Source organism: Mytilus edulis, chromosome 7 (genome assembly GCF_963676685.1).
Source record: "Mytilus edulis chromosome 7, xbMytEdul2.2, whole genome shotgun sequence".
NCBI lineage: Eukaryota > Metazoa > Mollusca > Bivalvia > Mytilida > Mytilidae > Mytilus > Mytilus edulis.
In genome coordinates, this window is record NC_092350.1 from 1,694,630 (window position 1) to 1,719,566 (window position 24,937).

Consider the following 24,937-nt stretch of genomic DNA (forward strand, 5'->3'; position numbering starts at 1 on the left):
ATTAATTACAGAATATAATATGTTATTGTTCAGTCAAGAACCTACAGGGCACACACAACATTGTTGACAATCATAAAGTGTAGACTTATCAACACAAATGCCCCTAACGATAAAAGTGTAAATACTAACAGTCAGCTGCCATTCAATAAATTCCAGCCGTTACAAGTTTAGAAATTGTACTTTTAAACTTTCTTTTTTTTACACAAACTAAGCTTGCTGAATTTTTTCCTTCAATTATAAAATGATTAGATATACTTATACTGTTCTTGTTCATTCATGCGTTTAATATTTTTGGGAATGGACATATATAGGTTTTTTTTTAGCATTGAACTTCTGTACATTATCGTTTGTGAAAATGTATCAGGTTGGTCTTCGTGTGTTCCGATACCGTCTAAGCTTTACTTTGATCAGGTTGGTCTTCGTGTGTTCCGATACCGTCTAAGCTTTACTTTGATCAGGTTAAAATTGGTCTTCGTGTGTTCCGATACCGTCTAAGCTTTACTTTGATCAGGTTGGTCTTCGTGTGTTTCGATACCGTCTAAGCTTTACTTTGATCAGGTTGGTCTTCGTGTGTTCCGATACCGTCTAAGCTTTACTTTGATCAGGTTGGTCTTCGTGTGTTCCGATACCGTCTAAGCTTTACTTTGATCAGGTTGGTCTTCGTGTGTTCCGATACCGTCTAAGCTTTACTTTGATCAGGTTGGTCTTCGTGTGTTCCGATACCGTCTAAGCTTTACTTTGATCAGGTTGGTCTTCGTGTGTTCCGATACCGTCTAAGCTTTACTTTGATCAGGTTGGTCTTCGTGTGTTCCGATACCGTCTAAGCTTTACTTTGATCAGGTTGGTCTTCGTGTGTTCCGATACCGTCTAAGCTTTACTTTGATCAGGTTGGTCTTCGTGTGTTTCGATACCGTCTAAGCTTTACTTTGATCAGGTTGGTCTTCGTGTGTTCCGATACCGTCTAAGCTTTACTTTGATCAGGTTGGTCTTCGTGTGTTCCGATACCGTCTAAGCTTTACTTTGATCAGGTTGGTCTTCGTGTGTTCCGATACCGTCTAAGCTTTACTTTGATCAGGTTGGTCTTCGTGTGTTCCGATACCGTCTAAGCTTTACTTTGATCAGGTTGGTCTTCGTGTGTTCCGATACCGTCTAAGCTTTACTTTGATCAGGTTGGTCTTCGTGTGTTCCGATACCGTCTAAGCTTTACTTTGATCAGATTTGTCTTCGTGTGTTCCGATGCCATCTAAGCTTTACTTAGAATTACAGTTACTTTGATATTAGAATGATGAACGAATTGATGTCTTATCAGCAGGAAAAAAACTTCGAACCCCCATAAATGCGAGCTTTCTTTAAAATGATATTTAACTATTGTTAGTGCTTGTATTTTATACCATTACTTTAGAGTTACGTGTTTTTTAATATACTAATAATCATATTGTATGTTCTCTGATGTATCGTTATTAGGCCACCGATCGAGATTTTTACCAGGGAAAAAAGGGGGTATATCAAAGAACTAGTTTATCCCCGACCATGTTATTATGACTGTAGAAAGTCATGAACCTCGTCAGTGGTTGAAATATAACCCATCTTACAATTGATGTTTTATGTCATTACAAAATTTAGACATTGTGGATATTTAGAGCTTGGCACGATGTCAAAGAATTTTGAGTAAAAACTATGGTACACCTCTTGATGTCTGTTTTTGTTTTTTTAGTCGTAGGGTTGCTGTCTCATATGCGTTTACCGACATCTGTTTTGCTTTATACTTTAAAATCAATCCTAGCAAATTAGTTTTAAAGTCATCAATAGAGATCACCTCTTCGTGGTGAAAGTACAATAACCTAAATGGCAAATTACCGAATGATATCTCCAAACAATCCAGATGTCGCACAAGAATAAAATACAACAAAGGTAAATGGCTAAGGTCAAATTTAGACACATACATATATGAACATTAATTTATAATTAACTTATAGCATACGCATAAAAACCCATACTTGACCACTAAAATTCAGACCTTCGCATATCAAAAACACTAAGTCAAGATCAAAATGATTGCATAGCTTAATAAAAACTTGGATTGCAATCACCGTTTGATTTTTCTTTGATAAACAGGACAATACACAAATGAATCGGGATATCATCATATTGAATAATTCCATTAACCAAATTAATTTGCCGTTGGTAAAATGTTTGCTTATCAGACAAGTTTATCGATAATGTGGTTAGTTCTGTTTCATTTAGTCTCTTGTGGTCTCAATAACAATCATACCACATCTTCTTATTTTTATGCCCCATTTATGGGCATTATGTTTTCTGGTCTGTGCGCCCGTTCGTCCGTCCGTCAGGTTAAAGTTTTTGGTCAAGGTAGTTTTTGATGAAGTTGAAGTCCAATCAACTTGAAACTTAGTACACTTGTTGATTATGATATGATCTTTCTAATTTTAAAGCCAAATTAGACTTTTGACCCCAAATTCACGGTCCAATGGACATAGAAAATGAAAGTGGAAGTTTCAGGTTAAAGTTTTTGGTCATGGTAGTTTTTGATGAAGTCCAAACAATTTGAAACTTAGTACACATATTCCCTATGGTATGATCTTTCTAATTTTAATGCCAAATTAGATTTTTACCCAATTTTACGGTCCATTAAACATGTAAAACGATAGTGCGAGTGGGGCATCCGTGTACTTAGGACACATTTTTGTTTCTATCAGCTATCTTCTCATATTTTATCTTGAAAAATCTATTTTGTAATTTTCTTTCTATCACAAAAAATTGGGTTTTCCATGAACAAATGTATAATCTATACCAAATTTTAAGCTGTAGCTTGTAGAAAAGTTCTATCAATTTTAATTTAGACCCCCATCTACCTTAACTGAGAAAAAAATGTATCAGCTACAAGTACAAAAATCCCACATGGATTTCAATAGCTCTGGATCACTTTACGTGCTGTACTGCCTTCGACATTGAGCAAAACTTTTTTGTACTCAATATTATACGCTAAAATGTGATAAAAAGTGTCCTGCATGGACTTGTCAAGTCTATCTTCTGAAATAAATTGTCTGCTTGTGACTTTTGCTTTCCAATATATAAGTTAATTATATTTATTTTATATCTAGAAATGGAGGAAGAGTACCATGTGTGTCACTAGGAAATTCTTATTTGGACAACGATGTTACAGGGGAGATAACTGGAATATGCTTTCAAAAAGTTGATGAGGGAAAAGTAAATCCAGTTATAGACACTGATGAGTTTTTGAAGGTTGATTGGCCCTGTGCTCCAACAAAACCTGCAGTACAACATCTATATTTGGAATTAGATTATCATTCCGTACCATCTCAGAAATGGCAATTATTTGCAGATGTTATGGCAAACTTGAGAACAGCTTTACTTGTTCAGGTAATTGTCATGTATAACACAGTTAAAATGACTTTCACAAAGTATGAGTACAGGCATCCCCAGGAACATCGTCAGTTAGGAAACTAACTGTAGATGAAGGGGGAAATGAGGCTGATACATCATCAAAAAGGAAAAATACGACTAAGGGAGAAAAAAACTTTTCCAAACTGCCAAAAGGAATATTTTGTCGTCAGGGTTTGAAACAGTTGCTCTCATCATCAATAATTTCCCATTTTGAAGAAGTTGAGGTGACAGCATTTTTTCATTGATAAGTAAAGACATTCAAAATCATAGACAATTGATTTCATATCAGGAACAAAGTGAAAGCAATTACTATGAAGACTGATCAAGATCTTATGCAAACCAATCAAAGTATTTTCTTCCACCATTGATTCGTGTCTGTACATCAAAAGATTCTGATTTTCATCAAAATGAATTTGTGTATTAAACATTTGTTAAAACATGATTAAAATTGTCTATATATATAGATAGTTTATGTTTGATCCATTTATTGCATTTAAAAAATCATATTCCTTTCCAAATCTCTTGTCAAAGATTGTTTATTTGTAAATTTTTCTAAGCTGCTATTGCATTTAATGCTACCCTAGGATCAGGATCAGGACTTAAGATAATAACTACAGATGTATGCTTGGCTGACAGTATAATAATGAGCAAAAAATCCACATTCCATATGCATTAATAGACATATAGTTATATTATACAAGTATACACCTATTAAAGAAGAGACATAGATTCTCTTAGGTACAAGACAAGTATATACCTATTAAAGAAGAGACATAGATTGTCTTAGGTACAAGACAAGTATATACCTATTAAAGAAGAGACATAGATTCTCTTAGGTACAAGACAAGTATATACCTATTAAAGAAGAGACATAGATTATCTTAGGTACAAGACAAGTATATACCTATTAAAGAAGAGACATAGATTGTCTTAGGTACAAGACAAGTATATACCTATTAAAGAAGAGACATAGGTTCTCTTAGGTACAAGACAAGTATATACCTATTAAAGAAGAGACATAGATTCTCTTAGGTACAAGACAAGTATATACATATTAAAGAAGAGACATAGATTGTCTAAGGTACAAGACAAGTATATATACCTATTAAAGAAGAGACAGAAGATACCAAGTGACATTCAAAACTCATAAATTGAGAGAAACTGAAAATAACATGGCAAAAACGAAAGACAATGAAAAGAAATCTTAAGACTGAGAAGCACAAATTAAACCAAAAACTGGGGGTGAAATAAGGGGTAAGCAGATCCTGTTTGGTTGTTTCATGCAATAAAAATCATTAAATTTGATGAATAATCTGCCAATATGTATTTTAGATGACCCCTCAAAATAATGTTGCTCCAAGGACTCTTTATGATGGTTTTCACAAAGATGTGTGACAAGGTGCTGGAAATAATATACCATACTCATCAGCCACTTTGCGGAGCAGAATTGCTGATGTACTTCCAGTTGTAAGACAGGCTGGAGAGGTAAGGCAACTACTTTTGGGAAAAGATGGCTGCCAAAATATCTTGTGGCCTTTAAGCAAATGTTAAGGGAGTTGGCTTCTCAGTTTCAAACAAAATAATTAACTTTTCATATATAAATACTAGCATATATTGATAGGGGATTAATAAAGGAACGAAAAGAGCAAAAAAAAAATATTCAGGTCACCGTGCTTGTTTTCTTTCGAGATACATGTATTAGCCATTGAAATTTTGGCGGGAAAATGTTTTCCCTTGACTTTTCATAGCTTTATCATTGACAAGTTTAAGTCCATGGATCAGTGATCAAGGTTAAAGTTGTGTGATTAAGTCTGTTTCTCAGATACTGTAAGCAGTATGTCAAATATATTTGGTGTATGGAATGATTGTAAGGTGTACATGTCAGTTTGCCAGGTTTCATCTGACCTTGACCTCATTTTTATGGTTCATTGGTTAATGGCAAGTTTTTGTGTTTTGGTCTGTTTTTCTAATACTATAAGCAATAGTTCAACTATATTTGGTGTACATGGAATGATTGTAAGGTGTACATGTTTGCCTAGCAGGTGTCATTTGTCCTTGACCTCATTTTTATGGTTCATTGGTCAATGTTTAGTTTTTGTGTTTTGGTGTTTTTTCTTATACTTTAGGCAATAGGTCAACTATATTTGGTGTATGGAATGACTGTAAGGTGTACATGTCTGTCTGGCAGGTGTCATTTGTCCTTGACTTCATGTTCATGGTTCATTGGTCAATGGTAAGTTTTTTGTGTATTGGTCTGTTTTTCTAATACTATATCTGCCATATAGTTTTACCCGTGTCCGAAATTCCGATATTCCGTAATTCCGTAATTCCGTAATTCTGAAATTCCATCATTCTGTCATTCCGCAACAAACCATTATACAGAGTTTTTTTCTAAACGCCTTCAGATATTGGACTGGTTTTTGGTATGTGAGTTTACCATGATGAGTTACAGATCAAGTTCAAGTTTTGTTTTGCTCCACTTTTTCTTCTTCTTCTTCTTACGTAAATCCCTCCAATATTGGAGCACTTGGAAATAAATCCAATATAATATTATATTGTTAAAATCACTAAAATATACGGTAGTCGAATAATCCTCCACCAGTAGAATAGTGTATTTACATCCACAAGTGCAAAAGTTTAAAATTCTGTACACAGGTAATAACGTATTCAAATGTCCATTTAAAATAATTAAAATCTAAGAAACATATTATCTGTAAAATCATAGAATTTAACTTGTTTTTATATCACACAGCGATCGACAGACTCACAATAGACTATAAGCATTAAGCCTTCTAACATGCACAGCATAGCAATAATCTCTTGAGATTACTTCAATTGTTCGAAGAAATTTCTTGTCATTTGGCAATAAGTTTTGCTGAACGAGGCACTGACAGTCAATAATTAGTTGGCATATTATTTGTCTATTAATAAACTGACTTTTCCATTTTTCCTGACCAATTTTAGAAAGGTTCTTCAGTATTTGAAATTTTGATTTTCTTATATCATTAAATGTCGAACATCTAGTAAGTACATGGAGAAGAGTCTCATCTTCCAATCTGCATATAGGGCAAGTTGGATCCAGCTCAGATTGATAGAATTTCACTTTATGGATCTGTAGAGTATATGTTCCTGTTGCCATTCGAGCTTTTGTTACTGCCTGTTTAACTTGTTTAACGGAGTTAGTAATGGTATCCCAAATATTATGTGTTTTTCCTATTTCCATAATGTCAAATGCTAGTTTATTCAAAGTTGTTTTTAAATTGCAGTCCTCTCTTAATTTTGAAGTCCAATATGAATTGATTGATGTTCTGACAATTTTTTCCAATCTAGTTTATTGAAATGGCCGTTCATTATTTCACTGAATGAAGGTAGTTGGTACATAGTGAGTACGTCTTGTATTTTAACAAAGAAGCTAGTTGGTTTATCACTTATATGTTGTCTACGAGCTATTTCTTTGATAGACATGTTATCACTCATAGCAATCGAATGTAAGAGACTTAACTGTCTTTTGTGGATTTTTGCGGCAATTGGAAGAGCGCCAACTAAGAGATATACTGCTGAGGTAGCTGTTCTATTTGGCAAGGATTGGAGGTGTTTTAGTGTGCTTAGATGGAAGCTGCAGAGTGAGACCATGTCCTTGTTTTGAATGTGTATAGTTTCAAGTCCATACAATAATCTTGGGATGACATATATTTGGTAAATTTTGACGGAGGTTCTAGGATTTAGTCCATTTGTTCCATGGACTCCACTTTTAATTAATGAGTATAAAGTTCTCCTAGCCAATGTTATTCTTTCGTCAACATTAATTTTACTGTCATCAGAAGTAGTTCTCTTCAGACCAAGGTGTGTGGTTTCAGATTTGATATCTATATCATTTTGTCCAAGTTTAAGACTGTCTAAATTATTATGGAAGTTCTCTGATTTTTGCTTAGTAATATTCTTGATAATGGTATTACTCTTTACAGGATGTATTTGAAATCTATGGTCTCCAGCATATGTATACACGGTGTCCAACATTTCTTGCATTTCTGTATGATCATATGAGAGTAAGACGATATCGTCAACACATGTAGGGCATCCTGCATAGGTGTTCCCAATCGAGATACCAATTCCATGTTTTTCTAGATTGCATAGTAGTTCATTAATATATTGTTTATAGAGATGTGTTGACAATACTCCTCCTTGTCTTACGCCCTGTTCAATCCGAAAGCTAAAGCTTTGATCTCCTTGCCATTTCACAGTAGATGTTATATCCTCATATAGATCTTCGATTATGTCCCAGAACTGAATATCCATGCCAAGAAAATACATTTTGTCCAATAATATTTGATGGTTAACAACATCGAATGCTTTTTGGCTATCAAGAGTCGAAATAAAAAGTAATTTACTCTTTCCTGAAATTTCAGAGCACACTTCAGATACAATAAGTGAGGCCATATTTGGGGAGAGCCCTTCAGTAAATCCAAACTGCATATTAGATTGATTCATTTTGCGTATTTTAGCTTTTTCTATAAGTACATATTCAAAAACTTTGCCATGGATAGACGTGACAATGATGCCTCTGTAGTTTTCTGTATACATTGCATTTTTTCCTTTCTTCAGGACAGGTGTAATTACTCCAGTTTTAAAAGACTTTGCTACTTTGCCTTCTTCCAGTATTTGTTTAAAAATGGTTTGGTAAGCAATTAGTGCTTCATCTCCAGTATGTTTTATATGTTCTGCTCTTATCCCATATTCATCTGCTGTCTTGCCATTTTTGAGTTTTAGTATAGCTGTCTTTATTTCATCCTTGGATACATCAATTTTCCTTTTTCTTTCTGACTTTGAGACTTTCTTGATAATATCATATCTTCTTTGGCTATTTTGCATTAATTGATCATTAAATTCTGGTTGGTTTTGTGGGGTGGCTAGTTCCTTAAAATATTCAGCAAAGATTTGTCTTTGTTCATTTGAGGTTGAAGCTGTTTGTTCCTTTTTCATAATATATTCAGGTACAGAGGATTTTACCGTTGACTGATTTCGTTTTAATAGCTGAAAGAAGGCTTTGTCATTCGGGTCATGCTCTAGTTTGTCAAAAGACTGTTGTCTTTCAATGGCAATTTCTTTTCTCTGTTGTTGTCTAAGTATACGCTTTGCTTCTTTCTTGGCAAGAAATAGCTTGTGATTGTTTCTTGGACGTCCTGCCAAATCCCATTCTCTATGTTTGTTTTTGCTTTTTCTTATCATCTTCAGAATAGTTGGAGATGCTTTTCTTTTGAATCCATTAAGTCTAATGAGCTTTTTTGGTACGACAGATTCAGCTGTTTTATGTAGAATTAAGGTAAGATCTTGCAGTTTCTCATCGACAGAATAATTGTACCAGTTGATTTGTGAGATTGCTAGTAGGTCTTTAAACGTTGATTGATATCGTTTTTTATCTACTTTGTCCCATAGCAGCTTGTATGAAGTTGTATTTTTCCTTTTCCTATTTTGCTGTTTAGCATCAAGTACCTTTGTTGTTATGGCTTTTACTGGCAGATGTGTAGAGGAATTTATAGGACTTTGCTGGATTACTATTGTTGTTTCAAGAATGTCATTGTTTGAAGTAATATAATCGATTTGAGACGAAGATCTGCCATCATTATGATAAAAAGTTTGATTGCTTTTCATGTCAGGGTGGATAATCATGTTGTTTGTCTTTATAAACTTTTTAAATTTTGCATCATGGCTGTTATTCCTAAAATTTAGATATGTACCATTCATATCTCCACAGACTAGTACTGAATGAGTGTCTTCATATTTGTCTACTATTGATATCTAGGTGTTCTTGATATTCAAAATCTGAGTTTGCCTTTTTAGTTGGCATGTAGGCATTTACTAAGCATATGGGTTTGTTGTTTGATAAAATTTCAACGGCAATTATTCTATTATTTCCATCATCTAGTTTTTTAACAAAGGGGCTCCATTCTTTTGGCCATAAAATCGAAACTCCACCACGACCTCTTGGAATTTGAAAATTGGTTATTTGGTCTTTAAAGTCATGACATCTTGTAAAATGTTCCATTTGTGGTACTGCTTTGTCAATAAAGTCTTGTTCAAATGTCCAGAGCCAGTGTTCCTGTATACATAAGAAATTGTGTTGCTTTAATAGTTCTTTCAAGTATTCCAAATTTGATTTAATGCCCTCAATGTTGAATGTTGTGACGCCTATAATCTGTGGACTGTTTCGAGCAGTATTGTGTCCTGATTTGGTGGAACTTTTTTGAGGCTTGGGGTGGTTAAAAAAGAGTTTGATATTTGGTGCTTATTATTAGCTTGCTTTGTCTCTAGGTGCTTTATAGCGCTTCTCAGATCGTTGGATTTGTTGGTCCCAGCATTTCTATTGGGTTGTACATGTATGCTTTTCATATCTTGCCATTTTGTTTCATTGACATGAGTTATATTAGTTGGTCCATGTGCTGTAGCGTACTTGGCACTTTGTGTCATTCCTGTCTGGTCTCTTTGGTTTCCTGAGAGTAATACTTTATATTTGTATTTGGTTCATCTGGTATTGGCTGAACGTTATGTTGGGCTTCATATTGTGGTGGGCTCGAAACATAACCTGGTTGAATAGGAGTATTTTGACCTTGAGGTTGTTGGTGGCTTTGTTGTATCGATGTTGACATTCTAGATAGCTGAGAGTAGGATGGAGGTGGTTGCGCTATTATATTGCTTTGAGTATATACTGGCTGAGGGTTGTTAATACTGGCAACATAATTTGCATCTGGCTGGTTTTGGTAGTACAGCTGATTTGTACGAGCATGATGAGGTATTTCTTGATTATACTGATGTTGATAATGCTGGTTAGAATAAGAAGGTATGTTTGTTGGTAGACCTTGGTTGACAGCATGATTTGGATTCATGAAACTGTGCCCATGTACTTCTTGGTTGAGATGTGGATTTGTTTGAATGAAGGGCTGGTTTTGTGTTTCAGGCCTAGTTGTATTTGGTTGAGCAGTGTATCCATCTACATTTGATAAAGTCTGCCTAACACACATGCTTTGTTGTAGCTGCATAGCCATTTGTGTAGTTAGAGCCGTGTTTATGCACATGTGCTGAGTAAGTTGTTGTTCTAGGGCTTTCACATTATTCATTACGCTCTGTAATTGACAGCTATAATGGTTATTGTTATGACTGTTTGTATTCATCCCATTATAAAGTGGTTGGCAGTTACAGTAATTATTATTTGTTTGACTAGTATTTGGAGTTGATTGGTGTCTTTGTTCTAGTTGAGAAAGTCTCGACTCCATGACTTGAATAGTTTTGTCTCTATCTTGAAGTTTTCTCTCTAGTTCCAGTATATAACTTCTTTGGAGATTATCTATCATGCTTGATTTTAGCTTTTGTTCATTTCCCATAACTCTCTTTGTGACTTTTGTGTCTTTGGATGTCCTGTTAGATTTAGCTGAATTATCATCAGTATGTATATAAATAATCTCATGGTCTGTCTCGATTGGCTTTTGAATTTGATCTACTTGCTCGCTAGCATTTGACTGGCACTTCTTCTGTGGTTTCGCCTTTTGTGATGTTCTGTTTGTTTGTTCCATGTCAGGCTCTGATGATTGCAATTGTTGATCTTCAGATATAGATACTCCAGTATAGCTCGGATAAGCCCGTGCTGACTGGGAATCTAAATCTTGTTTTTGCTGCATCATATTTTCTTCCTGATTGACATTATTGAATGGGATCTTCAGTTGAGTTTGTTGTTCTTCAGATATAGATACTCCAGTATAGCTCGGATAAGCCCGTGCTGACTGGAAATCTAAATCTTGTTTTGGCTGGATCATATTTTCTTCCTGATTGGCATTATTAAGTGGAATCTTCAATTGAGTTTGATGACTTGTATCGAGTTCCCAGTATAGCTCGGAAAAACCCGTGCTGACTGGTAATCTACCTCTGGCTTTGACGAAAAGTCAGTTATTTTAGAAGGCTCGTGTCCAAATTCCTCGTCTTGAGAGTTGCAGGATGTATTTGAGTTGTACAACTGATTATCTATGCATGCCATACAGATGTAGGGAAGACTTTCTTGTAGCTTATTTACATCCGTTCTTGTCAGACCAATGCAACTAAAGTGATACCATTCATTGCACTCTTCGCAGGCAATAGTGTCTAATCTCGCTGAGTGTTGACATATGGGACATGTTTACTCCTCATTCGGTAGTGATGATTTATCAGTTGATTTGTGGTATGTAATACATTGCATTTCATAGTTAGCGGAATCATTTGTTTTAGAAGTTCCAATGTTTGCATGACACTGTTGATTGTTTATATGTATGTTGTTAATTGAGTTTTGTACTTTTAAATTCAATGTATCAAGCCTGTCATGATGGTTTTGTATCTCTTCTTCAATTTTTGGAAGAATGTGATCATTGAAAAGATCCAGTTTAGATCCGTTCACTAGCATTGATGAGCTTGTATGATAACAGTTGATTGTAAACTTGACTTGACTGCCAGTTTTACCTGATTTTAGTTGGTTAAGGACTCGAAACCTAATTTCAACTTCTGAGCCACCTTTGTCGAGAACCTTTTTTTTACTAAATGTTAGACCTTCCTCGTCTGTGTAGTTTTGAAGCAATGTTGGTAAGCTCTTTTTAATTAACTCATAAGCAGATGTACTTAGAAAAATTCTCATATTGTTTCTTGGTTTTACTTCTACACGTATATGTTCAGATGTGCAGCTATTCAGTTTCTTTTCTATTGCTTTGTCCATGTTCAGCTCATATGGTTTTGTGTGAAGTTGTTCTATGTTATTGCTTTTCTGTGGACTTATGCTAATTCTTGAGAGGTTTGTTCTCGAGTTTCGTTGACTTTTTCTCAGTGGTCTAGCATTGTCATTTTGAACTGCTGAATTTTCCATATTTTATTTTCAGTTATTGATTTAATGAGTTATATTGTTCACTGTAGTGCAGAACCATATGATTATAAGATTATAGATGGACAGGCTAAGTGCAATGTTGAGTTATATAAGCAGATATATATCGAAGCAAGCAAATGGTAGTGTCTATAGTCTATTGTTCCAAGTACCAAGCATCTAAGTTCTACAGAATATATAAGCAAATTGTCTTTTGAGTTGGACGACCACTGTGTGATATTAGTGACTAATGTTCAAGGGTGACGGATTTTCTTTAATATATTGTTTTTAAAATTCGGTAAAATATGTTAAAATGTTTATCAAGGTTTTAAGAACAGTTTTAAAACACTAAAACGGATATATCCCAATTATAAAAATCTAAAAGAGGTGATGTTAAAAGTTTAAAGGCGGCCTCGTGAAAAAATGGCGTCTTTTTCTTGTCACTTTCAGTTCTTTAAATCTTGTATTTAAGTTCTCCTTTGTTAAAAGTTAATGCTCGAGATTAAAATGGGTTTGTGTATTGTCAGACCACTTAGAAAACACAATAATGCTGTCAGTAAAAGATAAAAATTCGCTTCAGTTTCTCTCTGTTCACACACACGTCTTCACTCTTCCACCACACACTAATTTTTGACGTAATTACGGGCTTTGGACTTTAATAAATAGTTGAAAATCACAGGTATACAGATTTTTTTTTTCTAAACGCCTACAGATATTGGTCTGATTTTCAGTATGTGAGTTAACCATGATGAGTTACAGACCAAGTTAAAGTTTTGTTCTGCTTGGCTAAATTATGCCAAAATTGGGGGCTATGGACTTTGATAAATTGTTGAAAATCACAGTTATACAGACTTTTTATACGACCGCAAAAATTGAATATTTTTTGGTCGTATATTGGTATCACGTTGGCGTCGTGGTCTGCGTCGTCGTCGTCGTCGTCGGCGTCCCAATACTTTTAGTTTTCGCACTCTAACTTTAGTAAAAGCGAAAAGAAATCTATGAAATTTTGACACAAGGTTTATGACCACAAAAGGAAGGTTGGAATTGATTTTGGGAGTTTTGGTCTCAACATTTTAGGAATTAGGGGCCAAAAAGGGCCCAAATAAGCATTTTCTTGGTTTTCGCACTATAACTTAAGTTTAAGTAAATAGAAATTTATGAAATTTTGACACAAGGTTTATGACCACAAAAGGAAGGTTGGGATTGATTTTAGGAGTTTTAGTTCAAACAGTTTAGGAATTAGGGGCCAAAAAAGGGCCCAAATAAGCATTATTTTTGGTTTTCGCACAATATCTTTAGTATAAGTAAATAGAAATCAATGAAATTTAAACACAAGGTTTTAAGACTACAAAAGGAAGGTTGGGATTGATTTTGGGAGTTGAGGTCTGAACAGTTCAGGAATAAGGGGCCAAAAAGGGGCCCAAGTAAGCATTATTCTTGGTTTTCGCACCATAACTTTAGTATAAGTAAATAGAAATCTATGAAATTTAAACACAAGGTTGATGACCATAAAAGGAAGGTTGGGTTTGATTTTGGGAGTTTTGGTCCCAACAGTTTAGGAATAAGGGGCCCAAAGGGTCCAAAATTGAATTAAATAATTGGGGTTCTTTGATATGCCGAATCTAACTGTGTATGTAGATTCTTAATTTTTTGTACTGTTTTCAAATTGGTCTACATTAAGGTCCAAAGGGTCCAAAATTAAACTTAGTTTGATTTTAACAAAAATTGAATCCTTGGGGTTCTTTGATATGCTGAACCTAAAAGTGTACTTAGATTTTTGATTATTGGCCCAGTTTTCAAGTTGGTCCAAATCGGAGTCCAAAATTAAACTTTGTTTGATTTCATCAAAAACTAAATAATTAGGGTTCTTTGATATGCCAAATCAATCTGTGTATGTAGATTCTTAATTTTTAGTCCCGTTTTCAAATTGGTCTACATTAAAGTCCAAAGGGTCCAAAATTAAACTAAGTTTGATTTTAACAAAAATTGAATTCTTGGGCTTTTTTGATATGCTGAATATAAACATGTACTTAGATTTTTGATTATGGGCCCTGTTTTCAAGTTGGTTCAAATCAGGATCCAAAATTATTATATTAAGTATTGTGCAATAGCAAGAAATTTTCAATTGCACAGTATTCAGCAATAGCTAGAAATCTTCAATTGCACAGTATTGTGCAAAAGCAAGAAATTTTCAATTGCACAGTATTGCGCAATAGCAAGCAATCTTCAATTGCACTGTGAGTGACTATTGTGCAATAGCAAATATTTTCAATTGCACAGTATTGCGCAATAGCAAGAAATATCTTATTGCACAATATTGTGCAATAGCAAGAAATTTTCAATTGGAGTTATCTTTCTTTGTCCAGAATAGTAGTTGAATCAACTTAAATCATTGTTTTATACAATATACAATGTATATTCACTTTTACTACCAACTGATAAATTAAAACAATCTTTACCATTCAGTGATAACAAGCACTTTATTTTACATTTTAATATTTCATGATGTATTTAAATGAGTAGTTATTGTTGCAAACTCCATTAGAAATTTGAATTGAGATCAGTTTTGGAAAAAGGGAAAGGGGGATGTGAAAAAAATGGGGGGGGGGGGTTAAATTTTTCTCATTTCAGATTTCATAAATAAAAAGAAAATTTCTTCAAACATTTTTTTGAGAGGATTAATATTCAACAGCACAGTGAATTGCTCAAAGGCAAAAAAATTATTTTAAGTTCATTAGACCACATTCATTCTGTGTAAGAAACCTATGCTGTGTCAACTATTTAATCACAATCCAAATTTAGAGCTGAATCCAGCTTGAATGTTGTGTCCATACTTGCCCCAACTGTTCAGGGTTCAACCTCTGCGGTCGTATAAAGCTGCGCCCTCCGGAGCATCTGGTTGTAAATTTTTAGAAAATATTTTCCACTGTAATTACTGGGCCAAATTCATTATAGATAGAGATAATTGTAGCAACAAGAATGTTCAGTAAAGTAAGATCTACAAACACATCACCATCACCAAAACACAACTATGTCATGAATTTATCTGTGTCCATTGTTTAATATGCACATAGACCAAGGTGAGCAACATAGGCTCTTGAGAGCCTGTAGTTTTTAGTTATATTTTGATTAATTTTTATACGAATGCAAAAAAACTTTAGTTTAAGTAAATGGATCTCTATGAAATTTTACCAGCAGGTTTAATACCACAAAAGGAAGGTTGGGATTGATTTTGGGGGTCATGGTACCAACAGTTTAGGAATTAGGGGCAAAAACAAGCATTTTTCTAAATTCAAGACAATAACTTGTGTGTAAGTGTATCGATCTCTCTGAAATTGTACTACAAGGTTCCATACCACAAAGGGATAGCTGGGATTGAGTTTGGGGGTAATTACTCAAAGGGAGGGGGGTTCTAAAAGTTTGGGGGAATTTTTTTTTGTCAAATTTTATTTTGGGGGTTCATATTTTTTTCTTCAAAATTTTGAATATATTTTTTATACTAAAATTAATATAAAAAAGAGACAATTTTGGGTCCCTATTGTTTATTTTCATTTTTTCTATGGCAATGTTCCATTTTGTCCCTTCTTACAGGGTGTTTATTCAGATTCTTTCCCATTTTGTTTCCCTGTTCCTTTGAAAGCGTACAATCTGGTATTGATTTTGATTATTGTTGAAGCCGCTGTATGCATGGTGACCTGTTTACTTCGGATCTTCCATGTCCTTTGGGGTTTGGTTGATGGTTGTCTGACAGTCATACATAATGTTGGGTTTATAATTGCACCCATTGAAGTACTTAATTTGTGTAATGTACTCATGCTGTGCTACATACTGACAGTATTCTTTTTTTTATATTAAAACTTGTTATAATAATCATTTTTCAGATTAATACATTGGATATTCAGACCATACTTCATGCTATGCTGGAAGGGTTTCATTCAATGGGAGAACTAATGATGAAATTCTTTATAGATGATATTTTAAATGTAACAGTTTTTGGGGAGACTGACAATTTTACAGTTATACCACCATCAAATCCTTCATTTAACAGCTCAATAGAAAATGGAGTCCTTCACTGCTTAGTTTATGGTTGTCATGAGGATTAGCTGGAATATGAAGAGTTAAAACATCAAAATGGTCAAGTTCGAGGTAGAGTACGGTTACGTCAGAACATTTTGCATCCTAAAGCTAATGGTTTTAGATCCAGATCGAGGTCACGTTCTCCGTCACCTGCAGGGTACAATATCTTGTCAGACATTGAAAACACAAAAAAATCTGATCCAAATACAGATACTGATATGTCTCGTTTGCTTGAAAATCCAGGCAACTTCCTTGTTAAGCCTTATTTATTACACAAGTACTTTGAGCCACATAAACCACATCTTGTTCTGTTAAAAGATACCATTGAGGAAAGGCAAGTAAAAATTGTAGGGGAAATATCATCCTACAATAAATATGGAACACATGTATTGTTTGCTACACATTTGAAGCGATCTACTGAGCAGTGTTTTCAGGAGTGTATGGCAGGTTTGTCCTTCAACCAGGAAGAAATAGCTGGACTTGGTGTAGTGCCTGATGGAATGAAACTCATGGTTGTTAATAAAGTTGAAAATGAAAATAATACTTTTTCTTATATAGTTAAAGAAACAGACCTTGTCAAATGGAATGAAAAATATGAACTTTTTTGTATAATGCAGAAATTGATCGATTGTAGCTTTTAAATATAAGAAAAGAAAAATAAAGGAATGTTAACAGTATTTAGGTTTAACTTTAACTTGTATTCTAAATATCAATTTTTAGACATTAATCATGTTAATGTAAATTTAACATATTTTTGTATCGAAAGTCATCATTAACATAAATGAATTATTTTTTATCTGATAGACAATATTTAAAATACTTCCAATAAAATTTTGGTTCTGGTTAAGAATGTCCTTATTTTCACTCAAAATTTGCCCGTATAAGGGAGAAATTCAAAGTAAATGAGGCACAGCATATTTGGCCAATTAACTTAATTTACAGACAGTCTGAATGATTTGAGGCACACCATATTATGTGTCATGATATTCTGCACTTGTATACCAAAAATCTAAGAGATATCTTTCAAAATAATGAATTGGTACCCGAAAATGGTGCTAAAATGTCGGGAGTGCAACCCCTTTTTGTGGCATAAAAAAGAGACTTTTTTCAAAGTCCTGCTGTTTAAAATAAAAAGATTTATATCAAAAGGCAGCTGTTGTTTCAAAAACTTCAATGTATATACCTTTAATTTCCAATAATGATTAAACATTTGAGGCATAGGATGTCACTTTTTTCTCAATACAAAAAGGTGTAGTACCCTGTCAGGAGTGCAACACACAAAATGACCAATTTGTATAGAATTGTGTATTTTTAATTCAAGGATTGCAATGTATGTATAAAAAACGTTTAAACTTTTAAAACAATATCTTTATCTGTCCAATCAAACAAATATTTCACTGCTGGAACTCACATCCAATGTGTGAGGGCCAATTTAATGAGCATACCCTACATGGTCAGGAGTGCAACATTTTGTCTTTTGACAGTAACCATTCAAAAATAATCACTTCAATATAAACTTTTGCTTTATTTTTCTGGAGAGGCAGTATATGAGACTAGATTCCTGTAAAAAAGATGACAGAAAAAGATTTTATTTTTCCAATAGGGCTATTTAGTCTAATTCTTAACATTCATGCCGTTAGGAGAGATGTTTAAGGTAAATCATTATCAATGCTTTAATTCTTACCATTCATGCCATTAGGAGAGATGTTTAAGGTAAATCATTATCAATGCTTTAATTCTTACCATTCATGCCATTAGGAGAGATGTTTAAGGTAAATCATTATCAATGCTTTAATAATTATTTAGCTTTGATACTTTTATATGTAAATCATTGTCAATGCATTAATTTTTACCATTCATACCATTAGTAGAGGTGTTTAAGGTAAATCATTATCAATGCTTTAATCCTTACCATTCATGCCATTCGTAGAGGTGTTTAAGGAAACAATAAAGTATTTTGTTATTGATTTATTTATATGATTAAGTTTTCAAATTGAAAATTAGAAGAAATCATATTGATAATACATGATTTCTGCTATTTTTCATTATATTTTTTGTTTCTCATTTCTTAAAGACAAACATTACTTTGTGAATGCATCCTTGAAAAGAATTATGAATGCAAAACACGATCTTTTATAGTTTTAGTCCATTTTATAATTGTTCTACATTAACAGTGTCAGGAGCATGAGGAGTGCAACAGAAATAGGTGAAATGATGGTATATTTGTATGTATGCATAAAAGTAAATTTAATAGATATTTATGCCCAAAATCATATATGTTTGCTTTGAGAATATTTATCATTTAAAATAAAATATTTTTGTAAGGATCAGAACCAATTAGTGATCTACTTCAACTACTTTTTGAAAACAAAATTGAAGATAATTTGAGATATTTTGGCATTTTTGTTACATTTTTAAGCGGATTTTTGTGACAAAAATGTCGGTTATTGATTTGGGGATGTACGGCGGTCGGGCGGGCGGGCGTCGGCAATCAAATGTTGTCCGTGCATTAACTCATGAACTGTTCAACTAAAGCTTTTAAAATTTTTATATGTTGTTACTGACAACTAAATGAAGGTCAAGTTCAATAATGGCGATTTTGACTTTTACCGTTCAGGAGTTATGGTTCTTGAAAGATTGAAAAATGGAGTTTCCAGTCGTGTCCGTGCATTTACGCATGAACTGTTCAACCTAAGCTTCCCAAATTTTAATATGTTGTTACTGATGACAAAATAGAGGTCAAGTTCAATAATGGCGATTTTGACTTTTACCGTTCAGGAGTTATGGTTCTTGAAAGATTGAAAAATGGAGTTTCCAGTCGTGTCCGTGCATTTACGCATGAACTGTTCTACCTAAGCTTCCCAAATTTTAATATGTTGTTACTGATGACAAAATGGAGGTCAAGTTTAATAATGACGATTTTTACTTTTACCGTTCAGGAGTTATGGTTCTTGAAAGATTGAAAAATGGTGTTTCCAGTCGTGTCCGTGCATTTACGCATGAACTGTTTTACCAAAGCTGAACCCAAATTTTAATATGTTGTTACTGATGACAAAATAGAGGTCAAGTTCAATAATGACGATTTTGACTTTAACCGTTCAGGAGTTATGGTTCTTGAAAGATTGAAAAATGGTGTTTCCAGTCGTGTCCGTGCATTTTCTCATGAACCATTCAACGAAAGCTTTTGAAATTTTGATATGTTGTTACTGATGGCAAATTAGAGGTCAAGTTCAATAATGACGATTTTGACTTTTACCGTTCAGGAGTTATGGTTCTTGAAAGATTGTGAAATGGCGTTTCCATTCACGTTGTTGCATTTACTCATGAACCATTCAATCTAAGCTTTTCAAATTTTAAGATGTTGATACTGATGACAAAATGGAGGTCAAATTTGATATTGACGATTTTCACTTTCACCATTCATCAGTAATGGTTCTTGTGATATTGCCAGGACACAAATAAATATTAATAAATCCGGTTTGCTGTCGTTGTGACAGCCTCTTGTTGGTTATTATCTTGAATATTATTATAGATAGAGATAAACTGTAAACAGCAATAATGTTCAGCAAAGTAAGATTTACAAATAAGTCAACATAACCGAAATGGTCAGTTGACCCCTTTAGGAGTTATTGCCCTTTATAGTCAATTTTTAACTATTTTTCGTAAATCTTAGTAATCTGTTACAAAAATCTTCTCTGAAACTACGGGGCCAAATTAATCCAAACTTGGCCACAATCATCTTTGGGGTATCTAGTTTAAAAAATGTGTCCGGTGACCTGAACCATCCAACCAAACTGGCCGCCACGGCTAAAAATAGAACATAGGGGTAAAATGGAGTTTTGGGCTTATAACTAAAAAACCAAAGCATTTAGAGCAAATCTGAGATAGGGTACAATTGTTAATCAGGTCAAGATCTATCTGCTCTGAAATTTTCAGATGAATCGGACAACCAGTTGTTGGGTTGCTGCCCCTAAATTGGTAATTTTGAGGAAATTTTACTGTTTTTGGTTATTATCTCGAATATTATTATAGATAAAGATAAACTTTAAACAGCAATAATGTTCAGCAAATTAAGATCTACATATAAGTCAACATGACCGAAATGGAGTTATTGCCCTTTTTAGTAAATTTTTAAGCATTTTTAGCTCACCTGACCTGAAAGGTCAAGTGAGCTTTTCTCATCACTTGGCGTCCGTCGTCTGTCGTCCTGCGTCCGTAAACTTTAAAACAAATCTTCTCCTCTGAAACTACTCAGCCAAATTTAACTAAACTTGGCCACAATCATCATTGGGGTATGTAGTTTAAAAAATGTGTCCGGTGACCTGGCCAACCAACCAAGATGGCCGCCATGGCTAAAAATAGAACATAGGGGTAAAATGCAGTTTTTGGCTTATAACTCAAAAACCAAAGCATTTAGAGCAAATCTGACGGGGTAGAATTGTTTATAAGTTCAAGATCTATCTGCCCTGAAATTTTCAGATGAAACGGACAACTGGTTGTCAGGTTGCTGCCCCTGAATTGGTAATTTTAAGGAAATTTTGCAGTTTTTGGTTATTATCTTGAATATTATTATAGATAGAGATAAACTGTAAACAGCAATAATGTTCAGCAAAGTAAGATCTACCAAAATTGTCAATTGACCCCTTTAGGAGTTATTGCCCTTTATATTCATTTTTGTTTTATCAAATTTCATAAATTTTTGTAAATTTTTGTAAATTTTTAGAAAATATTTTCCCCTGTAAATACTGGGCCAAGTTCATTATAGATAGAGATAATTGTAGCAGCAAGAATGTTCAGTAAAGTTAGATCTACAAACACATCACAATTACCAAAACACAATTTTGTCATGAATTTATCTGTCTCTATTGTTTAATATGCACATAGACCAAGGTGAGCGACACAGGCTCTTGAGAGCCTCTAGTTTGTAAATCTTAGTTATATTTTACAAAAATCTTCTCCTCTGAAACTAATGGGCCAAATTAATCCAAACTTGGCCACAATCATCTTTGGGGTATCTAGTTTAAAAAATTTGTCCGTTGACCCAGCCCAACAATAAAGATGGCCGCCCTCTGAAACTACTGGGCCAAATTAATCCAAACTTGGCCACAATCATCTTTGGGGTATCTAGTTTAAATAATGTGTCCGTTGACCTAGCCCAACAACAAAGATGGCCGCCATGGCTAAAAATAGAACATAGGGGTAAAATGCAGTTTTTGGCTTATAACTCAAAATCCAAAGCATTTAGAGGAAATCTGACAGGAATAAAATTGTTTATCTGGTCAAGATCTATCTGCCCTGAAATTTTCAGATGAATTGGACAACCCGTTGTTGGGTTGCTGCCCCTGAATCGGTAATTTTAAGGAAATTTTGCTGTTTTTGGTTATCAGCAATAATGTTCAGCAAAGTAAGATTTACAAATAAGTCAACATGACCGAAATGGTCAATTGACCCCCTAAGGAGTTATTGTCCTTTATAGTCAATTTTTAACAATTTTCATAAAATTTGTAAATTTTTATTAATATTTTCCACTGAAACTACTGGGCCAAGTTCATTATAGATAGATATAATTGTAAACAGCAAGACTGTTTAGTAAAGTAAGATGCACAAACACATCACTATCACCAAAACACAATTTTGTCATGAATCCATCTGCTTCCTTTGTTTAATATTCACATAGACCAAGGTGAGCGACACAGGCTCTTTAGAGCCTCTAGTTTTAATATAAATGTTAGATTCATTGTTCTTTAGTTCATGTATTTTTCATTTAATTTTTTTACTTAAACATCAACTTATTATTCTATATTTCATATTTTTTCTTTCAACTGTTGTATTATATGGTAAGTGTCAGGAGTGCAACAAAATCAGGAAAACAGGGTGTTCATATACCATTTATTTTTTTATTTTTTGGTATTTGAATAAATGTTTTGGGGTGTTTGCCTTCTAAAAGGATTACTCTTACATGGAAAGTAATGTATCTTCATTTTTCTTATCATTTGTTATCAATATAATTTTTTTTTAACCAGCTTCATAAAAAATGAGGAGGAAAAATGACAAAACAAAATTAATAATTAATAATAGAATGTAAAACAAACTATTTATGCCTGAAAATAATAACTATAGTCCCAGTGATTAATTGCACTGTAAAAAGCTGTCAATTTCTGTTTTGATTTTTTTTCAAAAGATGTTATGCAATGTGTTCATGTTATAGTTTTTTTTGTTATAACCTGTTAATAAAAATGTTGAAACTTTTTTAATTATTTCTTGATTTTATTGCCCTCTTGGATTTAAAATTACTAAAGAAAATATTTCAACTTGGTTGAAAATTGACCAAAAAATTCCGTTTGTGCCTCATTTATTTTGAATTCACCCATAGGTATCAAATGTTATGAAATACATGTACACCTAAGTGTTGTTAAAACCTTAAGGTAACTCATATGAGCTTATGATGCTGTAAATTTGGTAAAGATTGAATGACTTTTAGAAAAAGACTATACTGTGAAATAAATTCATATGAAATTGGCCCTATCGCTTTTCTTTTTGATTCAAACAATAGAAAAATAAAAATATGTAGTGACAACTCTCTACCAGAGACCACATGATGTACAATTTTTAAACATTTATAGGTCACCGTACAGCCTTCAACAATGAGCAAAACCAATACCGCATAGTAAGCTATAAAAGGCCCCGAAATGAAATTGTAAAAACAATTCAAACTAGAAAACGTAGTTAAACGGCCTGATTATGTACTAAACAATAAACGAAAAACAAATATGATATACAGCAACAAAGGACAACCACTGAATTACAGCACCTGACTTGGGACAGGCACATACAGCATGTGGCGGGGTTAAACATGGTTTCTAGTGCCAAACCCTCCCTCTAACCTAGGATAGTGGTGTAACAGTACACCATAAGAACAAACTATAAAAAAGTTTGATTATAATAGCTTATTTCATTATAAAGAAAAACAAAATATTTCTTTTATTGGGTCTTTTTTTAGTAATCATCTAGTACAATCCAGAATCCTCCTAGTACAAATCTGGATAACACAAATTCTACTAGTTGATATTGGAAATCCGATTTGTACTAGCAGTTATTGGAACTCCGATTTGTACTAGCAGTTATTGGAATTCCGATTTGTACTAGCAGTTATTGGAATTCCTATTTGTACTAGCAGTTATTGGAATTCCGATTTGTACTGGATTTTTATTAGTATTTATCAGAATTCTAGTTTCTACTAGTGGATGTTGGAATTCCGATTTGTACTGGATTTTTATTAGTATTTATCAGAATTCTAATTTGTACTAGTAGATATTGGAATTCCGATTTGTACTAGCAGTTATTGGAACTCCGTTTTGTACTGGATTTGATTAGTATTTATCAGAATTCTAATTTGTACTAGTAGATATTGGAGTTCCGATTTGTACTAGCAGTTATTGGAACTCCGTTTTGTACTGGATTTGATTAGTATTTATCAGAATTCTAATTTGTACTAGTAGATATTGGAATTCTGATTTGTACTAGCAGTTATTGGAACTCCGTTTTGTACTGGATTTTGATTAGTATTTATCAGAATTCCAAATTTTCTAGTAGATATTGGAATTCCTTTTTGTACTGGATTTTAATAAGGCTTTTTCAGAAATTCAATTTCTACTAGTAGATATTGGAATTCCGATTTGTGCTGGATTTTAATAAGTATTTATCATAATTCTAATTTCTACTAGTAGCTATTGGACTTCCGATTTGTAAAGGATTTTAATAAGTATTTATTAGAATTCCAATTTCTACTAGTAGATATTGAAAATTCCGATTTGTACTGGATTTTAATTAGTAATTATCAGAATTCCAATTTGTACTAGTAGATATTGGAATTCCGATTTGTACTGGATTTTAATTAGTATTTATCTTAATTCCAATTTCTACTAATAGATATTGGAAATAACGATTTGTACTTGATTTTGATTAGCATTTATCAGAATTCAAATTTCTACTAGTAGATATTGGAAATTCCGATTTGTACTAGATTTTAATTAGTATTTATCAGAATTCTAATTTCTTCTGGTAGATATTGGAATTCCGATTTGTACTTGATTTTGATTTGTAGTTATCAGAATTCCTATTTCTACTAGTAGATATTGGAATTCCGATTTGTACTGGATTTTAATTAGTATTTATCAGAATTCTAGTCTGTACTAGTAGATATTGGAATTCCGATTTGTACTGGTTATAATAAGTATTTATCAGAATTCTAATTTGTACTAGTAGATATTGGAATCCCGATTTGTACTGGATTTTTATTAGTATTTATCAGAATTCTAATTTGTACTAGTGATATTGGAATTCCGATTTGTACTAGCAGTTATTGGAACTCCGTTTTGTACTGAATTTTGATTAGTATTTATCAGAATTCCAATTTCTTCTAGTAGATATTGGAATTCCGATTTGTAGTGGATTTTAATTAGCATTGATCAGAATTTCAATTTCTACTAGTAGATATTGGAATTCCAATTTGTACTGGATTTTTATTAGTATTTATCAGAATTCTAATTTGTACTAGTAGATATTTGA

The 24,937-nt window shown here is 33.3% G+C and overlaps 1 long non-coding RNA gene across 1 annotated transcript; it reads left to right on the top strand.

Annotated features, from left to right (window-relative positions):
• The first annotated feature begins 3,119 nt into the window (after window positions 1–3,119).
• On the top strand, window positions 3,120–17,046 carry LOC139529713 (uncharacterized). The gene is made up of 3 exons (XR_011665880.1): window positions 3,120–3,399; window positions 4,756–4,908; window positions 16,174–17,046. It is a non-coding gene; the product is annotated as an uncharacterized lncRNA (long non-coding RNA).
• The last annotated feature ends 7,891 nt before the right edge of the window (window positions 17,047–24,937 follow it).